At 39.8% G+C, this 14,096-nt stretch overlaps 1 long non-coding RNA gene across 1 annotated transcript in view; it reads right to left on the reverse strand.

Moving 5' to 3' along the window:
- Positions 1–14,096, reverse strand: part of LOC117063674 — a 44,634-nt gene that overhangs the window by 30,204 nt on the left and 334 nt on the right. The gene's annotated exons all lie outside the window — the stretch shown is intronic.

Genomic DNA, 14,096 nt, shown 5'->3' on the forward strand with positions numbered 1-14,096 from the left:
AGCAAAGATATGATGTTACCTAGTACAGATGTGTGACTCTGCTAATTCCACACCAGAATTTGAACATACATTAGAGACGTTCACTTTTATTGTGGGACCACAATGCCATATCTGTTGTACCAAAGACTTGGACAGAAGTATCCATTATTCATGGGGAATCCTTAGGAATATATTCAATGTAAATAACCAAATGTGTTGGTCACATTTGATTCTATCACAGTCAGGCAGGTGTGGCAGGGTCAAAAAGGGTATAACTTATTTTACAGAAAAACATTTCTGATGGGACATGTAGATTCAAATTGCCATGTTGGGATTAGAACTAGTAGACTGGAAGTTGGTGGGGCTGTTTATGTAATTTCTTCTTCTCGATTATATGGACGTTATTATACTAAATTACAATTTGCCTCATTCAAATGCAAATGAATTTTTGAAAGCCCTGTGTGGGCTTCATGTAATTCTTTTGGGCAAGCATTGCTCAATGTTTCACTTACTCGAAAGGATTCAGTGATGCAACTGATTCCAAGAAAAAAAAGTGAATTTGAAAGTGCTGTTCGTATTGGAAGGGATGGTATAATCATATCAAATTCACATCTGGTTTTATTTTGCTGACTGTTTCTCCTCCTGGCTTTCCTAAAGTATATGTGCCCTGTGGGATATAATGCTCTTTACTTGACTTTCCCTTGTTTCCCGGAGTCTGATTCTTCCCAGAGTTATGCTCCCAATTAAATATTGACTATAAAAGTAAGGAACACAAAGGAAAGTTTTGAAAAGCATAACAAGCTAACAATGTTGTTATGGAAATGTGGGAATTCATTCAACAGTAACACTTCATTTTTGGCCTTTATGAACCAATCTTGCAGCAGACCAAAGTGCTCATAATGCAGGTCACTTTGTAAGTCACCAAATCTCCCTTAGCAGTTTATTTTAATGTCTTTTGTTCTAGCAGGAAGGAAAATAGTCCCACAGTTTTTAATACACTCCAGCTGTTCATTGGTAAAGACTTCAACATGAAGCTTATAGGGAGAAAATTGTGTACTTAGTTTAAATTCTACAAGAGACTCTACAAAAGGCCTGAAGTTCTTTAGCCTCCACTCTCAGGATTTGTACCTTTCTCATCAGTCCAATGACACTTACGTTGCTTCACAGGGCTTTACTGTGGTGATTCTTTGGTCACCAGTTCAGGTTACTTAGGGAACAACTAGGAAGTGTCAGATATTCTTCAAATTTTTTTCTGACCAGGTTTTGTTTGTTTGTTTGTTTTGTTTTTTCAGGTGGAGAACATGGTGTAGTTCTAGGCAAGTCTTATGAAATATCCATCATGAAGGCTGTTTCATGATAAAAAGAGTGCATGGGACAAATAAGTTTGAGAAATAAATTTAGAACTTAGAATTAGAAACAGCCTGTTAAAGGGTGCTATGGTCTTAATGTGTTCCCCCAAATTTATACATTGAAACCTAATCACCAATGTGATGGTATTCAAGTGTAGGGCCTTTGGGAGGTGATTAAGACATGAAGATGGAGCCCTTATGAATGGCATTAGTGACCTTACAAGGGGAGCTGTTCACCCCTTCTGTCCTTCCACCTCTTCTTCCATGTGAAGACACACTTGTCCCTTCTGCCTTTTCCATTACGTAAAGATGTCTTAAAACAATGCATCTATAGATCAGGCCCCCACCAGACACGGAATCTGCTTCTGCCATGGTCGTAGACTTCCCAGATTCCAGAACTGTGAGAAATAAGTTTCTATTGTTTAAGAGTTACCTAGTCAAAGGTATTTTGTTATAGTAGTAGGAATAGACTAAGACAAAGGGTCTGAGAAATTTTGTGGTAAAGAAATCCTACTTAACTCTGCTTAAGTCAGTAGTAGAGCACAATATTTAAGAGCACCAGGTTTGAATACAAGATAGACTTGGTCTCAAATCAATCCCAGATTCAATGTTAGCAATGAAACCTGGCCAAGTTACTTCCCTGTACAATAGGAATTCCCAGCTGTGCAAGAGGAATAATAAGACCCATCTCATCGGCTTATTGTAGAAAGCATACTATAGTGTAGAGTAAAACATTTGGCAAGGTGCAGCATCATAATCAGTATGATTACTCATTTTTAATATAATGTTATCTTATTTGACTGTATGACTTTTTGGGGCAACACATTAGAAACTACTTTACTAAGGAAATATGATGAGAAATGCTACTCTGATAGACTGATATTGGCATCAATACTTTCAGAGAATGGAGAGGGCCAGGACTGCTTATATCATGTGAATTCTCTACTAAATTGGCTGATACCTCTCTCATAGTGCTGTCTCATGGGCAAAAAAAATTACAGAATTTTAAGCAAATAAAGTAAAATTGAATTTAAAATGAAATACATAGAGGTTATTATAAACAAGACCTATATTCTGTCTTCAATATCAAAAGATAAGTTCTAGGATGTAAATATCCAGAAAGAAGCCTCAAGAGGATGAGGAAGAAGAGAAATTTGTTTCCTTATGTCAAGAAGAAATTAATGCAAAATTTTAACACCTATTGAAAGAGGATTGGAGCCATATTTTTTCATGATTAATCTTTTGTTTTTTTTTTTTTGAGATGGAGTCTCGCTCTGTCGCCCAGGCTGGAGTGCAGTGGCCGGATCTCAGTTCACTGCAAGCTCCGCCTCCCGGGTTTAGGCCCTTCTCCTGCCTCAGCCTCCCGAGTATCTGGGACAATAGGCACCCGCCACCTCGCCCGGCTAGTTTTTTTGTATTTTTTAGTAGAGACGGGATTTCGCCGTGTTAGCCAGGATGGTCTCGATCTCCTGACCTCGTGATCTGCCCATCTCGACCTCCCAAAGTGCTGGGATTACAGGCTTGAGCCGCCAAATCATTTTTAAAGGTTATTTTTAATCAACTCAATAATTGTACATGTACAGTGTGATATTTCAATACAACATATACAGTATGTAATGATCAAATTAGGATAATTAGCAAACCTATCACCTCAAACATTTATCTAGAGTCATCCTACAGTGCTAAGGAACACAGAACTATTTATTTTTCCTATCTTTCTGTAATTTTGTATTTGTTAACCAACTTCTCCCTAGCACCTCCTCATCTTTCACAGTCTTTAGTAACCACTATTCTATCCTCTATTTCTATGAGATGAAAATTTTAACCTTCACATATGCGTGAAAGCCTGTAGTATTTATATTTTTGTGCCTGGCTTATTTCACTTAACATAATGTTCTCCAGGCCTATCCATGTTCTGGCAATTATGGTTGAATAGTATTCCATTGTGTGTATGTATCATTTTCTTTATCCGTTCAACTGTTATTGGACTCTTAGGTTGATTCCATATCTTGGCTGTTGTAAATAGTGCTGCAATAAACATGGGAGTGCAGATATCTTTTTGACATACTGAATTCCTTTTCTTTGGATAGATATCCAGTAGTGGGATTGCTGGATCATATGTAATTATATGTTTAGTTTTCAGAAAAAACTCAATACTATTTTCCCTAATGGTTTTACTAATTTATATTTCCACCAACAGTGTGTAAGAGTTCCCCTTTCTCCACATCCTTGACAGCATTGGTTATTTTTTGTCTTTTTTATAATAGCCATTCTAGCTGGGGTGAGATGATATTTCATTGTGGTCTCGATTTGCATTTCTCTGATGAGTGATGGGTATTTTTTTCATATACCTCTTGGCCATTTGTGTGTCTTCTTTTGAGAAACATATGTTCAAATGATTTGACCATTTTAAAATTGGATTATTTTGTTGTTGTTATTGAGTTGTTTGAGTTACTTGAATATTCTGGATATTAATCCTGGAGCCAAGTCATTTTTTAGAACAAAGATGAAGTAAATTAAAAGTTGAATAATCAAACTAATAATCAGCTGATTATTAATAAGGATCTTGTGGGTAATTGGTTTTTGAGCACTGTTGAACTGTAGGAAAGTTTGTGTTTAACTAACTCCAGTAGTTGCTCTTTTTGTTTTCTTCTCTCCTTCTGAGGTACCCCCTCCTCTTTCCTTAATTCTTCCTTACCCTAAGCACTTTCCTCAGATGAGATAAAACCAATTGAGACCTGCTTTTAGTTAGCTAAATTTTTGAAAGGATCTGACAATTAATTCATGTATAAGTATGAAGCAGGGTTTCTCAGCCTCTACTCTGTTGGCATTTTGTCCTGGTTAGTTCTTTGTTGTGGGGGGCTGTCTTGTGCATTGTAAGATATTTAACCAAATCTCTGGCTTCTACCCACTAGATACCAATAGCATTCTTCATCCTAGTGGTGACAACCAAAAATATCTCCAGATATTGCCAAATGATTCCTGGAGGGCAAAATCCCTCTCCTCTCCAATGAAAACAATTGAATACGAAGATTTTTTACAACAGTTAAATCTGTACCACTGTCTGAGTTAATTTCTCCTTTCATCTTGTATATTTTCTTTTTCTTATTTTATTTATTTTATTTATTTTTTATTATACTTTAAGTTCTAGGGTACATGTGCACAACGTGCAGGTTTGTTACATATGTATACATGTGCCATGTTGGTGTGCTGCACCCATTAACTAATCATTTACATTAAGTATATTTCCTAATGCTATCCCTCCCCCTCCCCCTCCCCACAATAGGACCTGGTGTGTGATGATCCCCTTCCTGTGTCCAAGTGATCTCATTGTTCACTTCCCACCTATGAGTTAGAACATGCGGTGTTTGGTTTTCTCTTCTTGTGATAGTTTGCTGAGAATGATGGTTTCCAGCTGCATCCATGTCCCTACAAAGGACACGAACTCATCCTTTTTTATGGCTGCATAGTATTCCATGGTGTATACATGCCACATTTTCTTAATCCAGTCTGTCACTGATGGACATTTGGGTTGATTCCAAGTCTTTGCTATTGTGAATAGTGCCACAGTAAAAATACGTGTGCATGTGTCTTTATAGCAGCATGACTTATAATCCTTTGGGTATATCTCCAGTAGTGGGATGGCTGGGTCAAATGGTATTTCTAGTTCTAGATCCTTGAGGAATCGCCACACTGTTTTCCACAATGGTTGAACTAGTTTACAATCCCACCAACAGTGTAAAAGTGTTCCTATTTCTCCATATCCTCTCCAGCACCTGTTGTTTCCTGATTTTTTAATGATTGCCATTCTAACTGGTGTAAGATGGTATCTCACTGTGGTTTTGATTTGCATTTCTCTGATGGCCAGTGATGATGAGCATTTTTTCATGTGTCTGTTAGCTGTATGAATGTCTTCTTTTGAGAAATGTCTGTTCATATCCTTTCCCCACTTTTTGATGGGGTTGTTTTTTTTCTTGTAAATTTGAATGAGGTCTTTATAGGTTCTAGATATTAGCCCTTTGTCAGATGAGTAGATTGCAAAAATTTTCTCCCATTCTGTAGGTTGCCTGTTCACTCTGATGGTAGTTTCTTTTGCTATGCAGAAGCTCTTTAGGTTTTTTTTTTTTTTTTTGAGACGGAGTCTCGCTCTGTTGCCGGGGCTGGAGTGCTGGAGTGCAGTGGCGCGATCTCGGCTCACTGTTAAGTTCTGCCTCCCTGGTTTACGCCATTCTCCTGCCTCAGCCTCCCGAGTAGCTGGGACTACAGGCGCCCGCCATCTCGCCCGGCTAATTTTTTGTATTTTTAGTAGAGATGGGGTTTCACCGTGTTAGCCAGGATGGTCTCGATCTCCTGACCTCGTGATCCACCCGTCTCGGCCTCCCAAAGTGCTGGGATTACAGGCTTGAGCCACCGCGCCCGGCCGAAGCTCTTTAGTTTAATTAGATCCCATTTGTTAATTTTGGCTTTTGTTGCCGTTGCTTTTGGTGTTTTAGACATGAAGTCCTTGCCCATGCCTATGTCCTGAATGGTACTACCTAGGTTTTCTTCTAGGGTTTTTATGGTTTTAGGTTTAACATTTAAGTCTCTAATCCATCTTGAAATAATTTTCATATAAGGAGTAAGGAACGGATCCAATTTCAGCTTTCTACTTAAGGCTAGCCAATTTTCCCAGCACCATTTATTAAATAGGGAATCCTTTCCTCATTTCTTGTTTTTCTCAGGTTTGTCAAAGATCAGATGGCTGTAGATGTGTGGTATTATTTCTGAGGACTCTGTTCTGTTCCATTGGTCTATATGTCTGTTTTGGTACCAGTACCATGCTGTTTTGGTTACTGTAGCCTTGTAGTATACTTTGAAGTCAGGTAACATGATGCCTCCAGCTTTGTTCTTTTGACTTAGGATTGTCTTGGCAATGCAGGGTCTTTTTTGGTTCATATATAGTTTCTTAATTACCAAAGACAAAACTCTGAACAGCAAATCATTTATAAGAAATAGGTCAGGGAAGGATGACTTTGTACTCTAGGTAATCATATTGGTGAGGTGGCTATCTATTTACCAAGTAGGCCAAATCTATTACAGCGAGTAAACCTCCCCCTGAGTTAACGACTTCAGACAAGGCTTGAGGCTTCATCTACATTCATATTAAATTTTGAGTTCTAGGCCGGACCCAGTGGCTCATGCCTGTAATCCCAACACTTTGGGAGGCCGAGACGGATGGATCACGAGGTCAGGAGATTGAGACCATCCTGGCTAACATGGTGAAACCCCGTCTCTACTAAAAATACAAAAAATAAATTAGCCGGGCTTAGTGGAGGACGCCTGTAGTCCCAGCTACTCGGGGGGCTGAGGCAGGAGAATGGTGTGAACCCAGGAGACGGAGCTTAAAGTGAGCCAAGATGGCGCCACTGCTCTCCAGCCTGGGCGACAGTGAGACTCCGTCTCAAAAAATATATATAAAAAAATAAAAAAAAAATTGAGTTCTATTTCCCATCTTTCACTGCAAATATTTCTAATGGTTGAGCATTAAACAATAGAAAGGATTTCCACTAGTCAATTGGACTTGGTCATTAATAAAGCAGAATGGATTGACTGGTAGCTTCTGTCCTTAATAACTGAATTAGGTATATTATTTAACAAACCATATTGCAGAACAGCTCTTCCAACAAAGGCAAAAAATAAATTCTAAATGGATGATATTTCAGGGTATCTATAAATACACATTTGGCATTGAATCCAAAAGAAGAGGGGCTGAGGTCCAAAGACTGCTGTTTTTTCTTTAATTTGCATTTGGCTTTGTGGGTTAGATCTTTTTGCATGTATGCTTCCCCTTGTTTTGCTCCTCAGTTGTGGTTCTTCTCTGTGAACTTTTGCTTCACAAAGAGGAACACTTATTGTGCAGTAAAAACATTGGCTGTAAATCATTTTAGCTATAAAATGTAGCTGCTTGGAGCCCAGTAATTGGGCCTGTGGTTCTGAAAATAAGGACTGCCAACAACTGAATGTGTTGTTTAATTGGTCCACAGGGAAAGACCCTGAGAGTGTCCAAGAGATGGTTTTTGACTTCCTATTGTTTTAGTTTTTCCATGGGACCTGCAGTATTCCCTTGCTAACCGTTTACCACAACTGGCTGTTCATTCCGTGTGGTAAAATACCACTGGCACCATGGAATTCATAGCACTGACAGAAGGGGAGTCTTTCAAAGGCTTGCATGCTTGGAAGGCAAAAATATGTGCACTTTGTAGATTCAGTGCAAAGTAACTGGGAACATTTCTTTATGGTCACATGTGGCTTGGGACACCAGCTATAATGTTATCTGTGAAACCCAGGTTGGTGACAATGTAAAATCCTTAAATGGGTCACAGAGCAAATAAATAATTTACTTTAGATATCTAAAATTTGCCCAGAATTCTCATTGCTCCATGTAATCCATCCTTTAAGAATGAGGTTGTATGCTACGTAAATGTGCTAATTTCAAGTAAAAATCCTGAAAGCAGAGCATGACCTGATATGTGTTTGAATGATTTGTTCCTTGAAGACAGATTTTAAGATCTTTCTCTAAAGTTTGGAAATGCAAATTCCCTGTGATAAGAATAGGATTTAGTTCTCCCTCCGTTTTGCCAAACCTGGCAGAATACGTTAAAATATAAACCCGCATTTATCTCTTTTAATTAATAAATGTGAATTCTGAGATCAAAAAGTGTAGTCCTGAGGATGCTGGGAGTGTCCATTCCAGAAGCAAAGAGGGAGCGAGCTGAGCCCATGGCTAAAGATCAACCCCTCTCCCTTGGGTGTCTGTGGAGAGCAACGGTGCTTGAATCCTGCTCTCCTCTCCTGGGTGTTGGAGTGTGAAATCTCTAGCAGCCAGCAGCACAGGACACTCACTCAAAGCTGACTGAACTGGTTAATGGGAGTCATCGCCTTCCTATTATTTCTTCTGGTGACTGACAGGCTGAGGGAAGGCTCCGGAATATGGAGAATAATGGCCAGGTGTGTGAGTCAGCCCTATGTAGAATGGATCATAAAGAAGAATAATTCTTTTGGATGAAAATAATAGAAACCCTATTTAAAGTAGCTAAACTGAAAGGGGGAAATTTAGTCACTGGGACTGAGGTGCCTAACTAAATATAAGGAAGAGAATTCAGTCAGGACTGAGGAACTTGAGGCAGAGACTCACAGCACCAGAATATTCTCTCCAGTCCTGGATTCTGCTTTTTCCTGTTCAACCACGTCATCTTTTCTTTATTTGACCATTGGCCTTCTCTGTCCGTTGTTTACCCAGAGCGTGAGGCATGACAGATAACAACATCCAAACATCCAGTTTTTCTTCACTGTCTTAAATCTTTGGGCACTGAGTTTAAACTTTCTGGGGAAGGACCTCCTGGTCTAGTTTGGATTAGAGAGGCAGCACTGCCCAAATGAATAGGATCAGTGGTGGGTGTCATGCTTCCAACAGGTTGGCTCAGGCGTTAGTCTTGGGACAAAGTAAGAGGAATGGTTCCTAGTGGGAATGATACCATAAGTGTCCACAACATAATCCAAATCACAAGCAGATGAGGGAGAAAAAATATCTGTGATTCCATGAAGGCTTACTATCTGTAAAGAAAGAAGTAAGGAAATATATCAATCACTTCACAGTTCTTTTGGACGCTGTTGTGCTGGTGATATGGTTTGGCTGTGTCCCCACCTAAATCTCTCCTTGAATTGTAATAATCCCCACGTGTGGAGGGTGGAGCCAGGTGGAGATAATTGAATCATGGGGGCAATTTCCCCTATATTGTTCTCATGGTAGTGAGTAGGTCCCAGGAGATCTGACAGTTTTGTAAATGGGAGTTCCCCCGCGCAAGCTCTCTTGCCTGCCACCATATAAGACATGACTTTGCTTCTCCTTTGTCTTCTGCCATGATTGTGAGGCCTCTCCAGCATGTGGAACTGTGAGTCTATTAAACCTCTTTTCTTTGTAAATTAACCAGTCCCGGGTATGTCTTTATCAGCAGCATGAAAACAGACTAATACAGCTGGCCAAGTCAGAAATGGTTCATATGGGAAGGAAAGAGTTGAATCTGGCCTGGAAGGATTTGCCAAATCTGAAGAGGTGCAGGAGAGAGAAGGATTTCCAGATAAGGAAAAGGCCATAAGAAAATGGGCCAGGGGGGCTAATGAACTCCCATTGGTGGCAAGGGGAAATCGGCTTAATTGTATCTAGCTATGCCTAAGGAAGACATACAAGATGACTTTGGGTAATTATGGTGGTGCCAGATTATAGAGGACTTTGCAGGTGGGTAGAGGATTTAGGTTTGGCAAGCAAGAGTGAAACAGTAAAGATTTTCAGATAGAGTAATATGATAAAAATGAAATTTTAGAAGGTGAGTGCACAATGTATGAGATGTACTATATCAAGGCATTGAAGGCAGGATGGCTTCCTAGGAGACAGTTTTGGAGTTCAGGATAAAATAAAGATTCCCAGACCTCATCCCTGCTGTCAAATCAGAATCTCTGAGATTAGGACTGGGAGTTTCTAGGCTTGGAAAATTCCTCAGGTAAAACATACTCAGGATATGCCTAACTGATTACTGATCTGCTATTTGTTGACTTGAGCAGTTACAAACTAAAAATGTTTATAGAAAAACTTATCCTTTGAGAAACAGAATGAATTCTTTAGTAATTGGAGGAAAAGGAGAGAAGAAAGTAATACATAATCCCAATTCTTAGCTAATTAAAGACTAACAACAACTTTTAGCAATCCAGTTTCCCCCCGTTTTTATTTATTTAATCATTATTTTATTTTGTTATTTCAAATAATGCAGTGATTATCTTTGAACCCACCATCCAAAAACTAAAGCTGGCATCCTGACAGTTACTAGGCCTCAACTGTTACATGGCTTTGTCTCCACCTCATTGTCTGGATGTTTACCCACCAAAGGCAGACATCACTCTGAATCCCATATTCATTCTCTTGCTTTTTAAAAAATATAGTTTATAGTATTTATATAGTTTTTCAACAAAGTCTATGTAGTTTTGGTTAATTATGTTTGACTTTATGAAAAGGGTAGCATGCTGTATGTATTGTTTTGGTGCTTACTTCTGAAACTTTACTGTTCCATATTGTTGGATGCTGCTGTACTTCAGGTGACTGAGCTTTTAGAGTGACTGTGGGAATGAGGCACCAGGACCTGCGGTGAGATCACCAATCACCCCAACAAGCAGCTAAGAGGCACCAAATGTTTCCAGCAATGCCACCTTCCCAGCGCAAGAGAAGAGAAGCCACACCATGGGGTGTCTTTTCAGAAAAAAAAGGAGGCCTAGCCAATGGATTTCCTGTCAACCCAAGTAGCTTAGAGGGGGCAATCGCTTTTTCCCTTTCCATACATGCAATCAGCTGTACTCTTTGCCTGCCTATTATTCAGGAAAATGACCAGGGAAATGGGTGTTAATCATGGTTAATGTGCAAATTGGTGAATTCACCCTGATGCCAAGAACCAATTGTACATTCAGGCTACTTTCCTCAGATGATATATAATACGTATCTATAATATCCTGCCTTTACGTGAACATACTGTTCTATATGGTATAATGGTATCTATCATATTGCTACACACCGAATAGTGTCCTCCAAAAATTCATGTTGAAGCCCTAACCTCAGAAGGAGACTGTATTTAGAGATAGGGTCTTTAAAGAAGTAATTAAGTTAATGTGGGGTTATTGGTATGGGCTCTAATCTGATGTGACTAGCCTTGAAATAAGAGAAAATTTGGACACAGACACATATGGAGGGAAGCCTATGAGAACATAGCAAGAAGGTAGCCATCTATAAGCTGAGGAGAGAGGCCCCAGAAAAAAACAACCCTGCCGACGCCTTGATCTCATACTTCTAGCCTCCAGAACTGTGAGAAAAGAAATTTCTGTTGTTCACACTACCTGCTCTGTGGTATTTTATTATGGCAGCCCTAGCAAGCTAACATATAATTGTTTTTATTATTCCTAGTTTTAGCATAACAATCAAACTAACAGTTCCTGTGACTAGACATCCTGGGTTCAAATTCTGGCCTCACTATTTATGAGTTTATAAGATCTTAAATAGTTCTGGTTCCTCCAAGATGGGGTAGATGCATTCTTCATAGGTCCTTTACAACTAAAAATCTTGGGCTTAATACAACACACCAGCATTGGAAATCTTTAAAGAGTGAAAGAAGGCCGAGCTACCCAGGACCTCTGGACCTGAGGAATGGCATGGTGATGAGCTCCTGGGCTCCCTTATTTCCTCCTGTGTATCTTGCACAGGTGCTGCAGAAGCCTTTAAACCAGAGCCACAAACAGGCACAGACATAAAAAGCTCTGACAAAGGCCTGTTTCTAGGGAAAGGACCAGGAAGTGTTTTGGCAATACTTACCCTACTCTAGCCAAATGCCAACCACCAATGGAAAAATGTCCTTCTACCCACTACCCCCTGCTGAGCAAAAGATTCCATTCTCCTATCCGGTGGTGCTAGCAGGACCAAATGAAACCAGGCTGCACAATTCTCCTGCCAGGTTGGTGTCAGTGGGGTCCAGTGGTGATTTGGGTCTCCATCTTGATCCAGCAGCAATGAGACTTAAGTGCATGCTGGGGCTCATCACTGCTTCTATTTTCTTCTGGTGTCAGCAGGACCCAGTGGGGAGCTGAGCATCCACCCCCATCCAGTAGCAACAAGGCAGAATTATGTGATGGGAGGCAGGCTAGTTGATGCTCTGCTTCCCTCCCTTTTCTTTTTTCTATTTTTTTTTTATTATTATACTTTAAGTTCTAGGGTACATGTGCATAACGTGCAGGTTTGTTTCATATGTATACTTGTGCCATGTTGATGTGCTGTACCCATGAACTCGTCAGCACCTATCAATTCGTCATTTATATCAGGTATAACTCCCAATGCAATTCCTCCCCCCTCCCCCCTCCCCATGATAGGCCCCGGTGTGTGATGTTCCCCTTCCCGAGTCCAAGTGATCTCATTGTTCAGTTCCCACCTGTGAGTGAGAACATGCGGTGTTTGGTTTTCTGTTCTTGTGATAGTTTGCTAAGAATGATGGTTTCCAGCTGCATCCATGTCCCTACAAAGGATGCAAACTCATCCTTTTTTATGGCTGCATAGTATTCAATGGTGTATATGTGCCACATTTTCTTAATCCAGTCTGTCACAGATGGACATTTGGGTTGATCCAAGTCTTTGCTATTGTGAATAGTGCCACAATAAACATACGTGTGCATGTGTCTTTATAGCAGCATGATTTATAATCCTTTGGGTATATACCCAGTAGTGGGATGGCTGGGTCATATGGTACATCTAGTTCTAGATCCTTGAGGAATTGCCATACTGTTTTCCACAATGGTTGAACTAGTTTATAATCCCACCAACAGTGTAAAAGTGTTCCTATTTCTCCACATCCTCTCCAGCAACTGTTGTTTCCTGACTTTTTAATGATTGCCATTCTAACTGGTGTGAGATGGTATCTCATTGTGGTTTTGATTTGCATTTCTCTGGCGAGTGATGATGATTCCTGGTATTGATGGAACGTACCTCAAAATAATAAGAGCTATTTATGACAAACCCACAGCCAATATCATACTGAATGGGCAAAAACTGGAAAAATTCCCTTTGAAAACTGGCACAAGACAGGGATGCCCTCTCTCACCGCACCTATTCAACATAGTGTTGGAAGTTCTGGCTAGGGCAATCAGGCAAGAGAAAGAAATAAAGGATATTCAGTTAGGAAAAGAAGAAGTCAAATTGTCACTGTTTGCAGACGACATGATTGTATACTTAGAAAACCCCATTGTCTCAGCCCAAAAGCTCCTTAAGCTGATAAGCAACTTCAGCAAAGTCTCAGGATACAAAATTAATGTGCAAAAATCACAAGCATTCTTATACACCAGTAACAGACAAACAGAGAGCCAAATCAGGAATGAACTTCCATTCACAATTGCTTCAAAGAGAATAAAATACCTAGGAATCCAACTTACAAGGGATGTCAAGGACCTCTTGAAGGAGAACTACAAACCACTGCTCAGTGAAATAAAAGAGGACACAAACAAATGGAAGAACATACCATGCTCATGGATAGGAAGAATCAAAATATCATGAAAATGGCCATACTGCCCAAGGTGATTTATAGATTCAATGCCATCCCCATCAAGCTACCAATGAGTTTCTTCACAGATTTGGAAAAAACTGCTTTAAAATTCATATGGAACCAAAAAAGAGCCCGCATTGCCAAGACAATCCTAAGTCAAAAGAACAAAGCTGGAGGCATCACGCTACCTGACTTCAAACTATACTACAAGGCTACAGTAACCAAAACAGCATGGTACTGGTACCAAAACAGAGATATAGACCAATGGAACAGAACAGAGTCCTCAGAAATAATACCACACATCTACAGCCATCTGATCTTTGACAAACCTGAGAGAAACAAGAAATGGGGAAAGGATTCCCTATTTAATAAATGGTGCTGGGAAAATTGGCTAGCCATAAGTAGAAAGCTGAAACTGGATCATTTCCTTACTCCTTATACGAAAATTAATTCAAGATGGATTAGAGACTTAAATGTTAGACCTAATACCATAAAACCCTAGAAGAAAACCTAGGTAGTACCATTCAGGACATAGGCATGGGCAAGGACTTCATGTCTAAAACACCAAAAGCAACGGCAGCAAAAGCCAAAATTGACAAATGGGATCTAATTAAACTAAAGAGCTTCTGCATAGCAAAAAAACCTACCATCAGAGTGAACAGGCAAC

Source organism: Trachypithecus francoisi, unplaced genomic scaffold (genome assembly GCF_009764315.1).
Source record: "Trachypithecus francoisi isolate TF-2019V2 unplaced genomic scaffold, Tfra_2.0 Lachesis_group18, whole genome shotgun sequence".
Lineage (NCBI taxonomy): Eukaryota > Metazoa > Chordata > Mammalia > Primates > Cercopithecidae > Trachypithecus > Trachypithecus francoisi.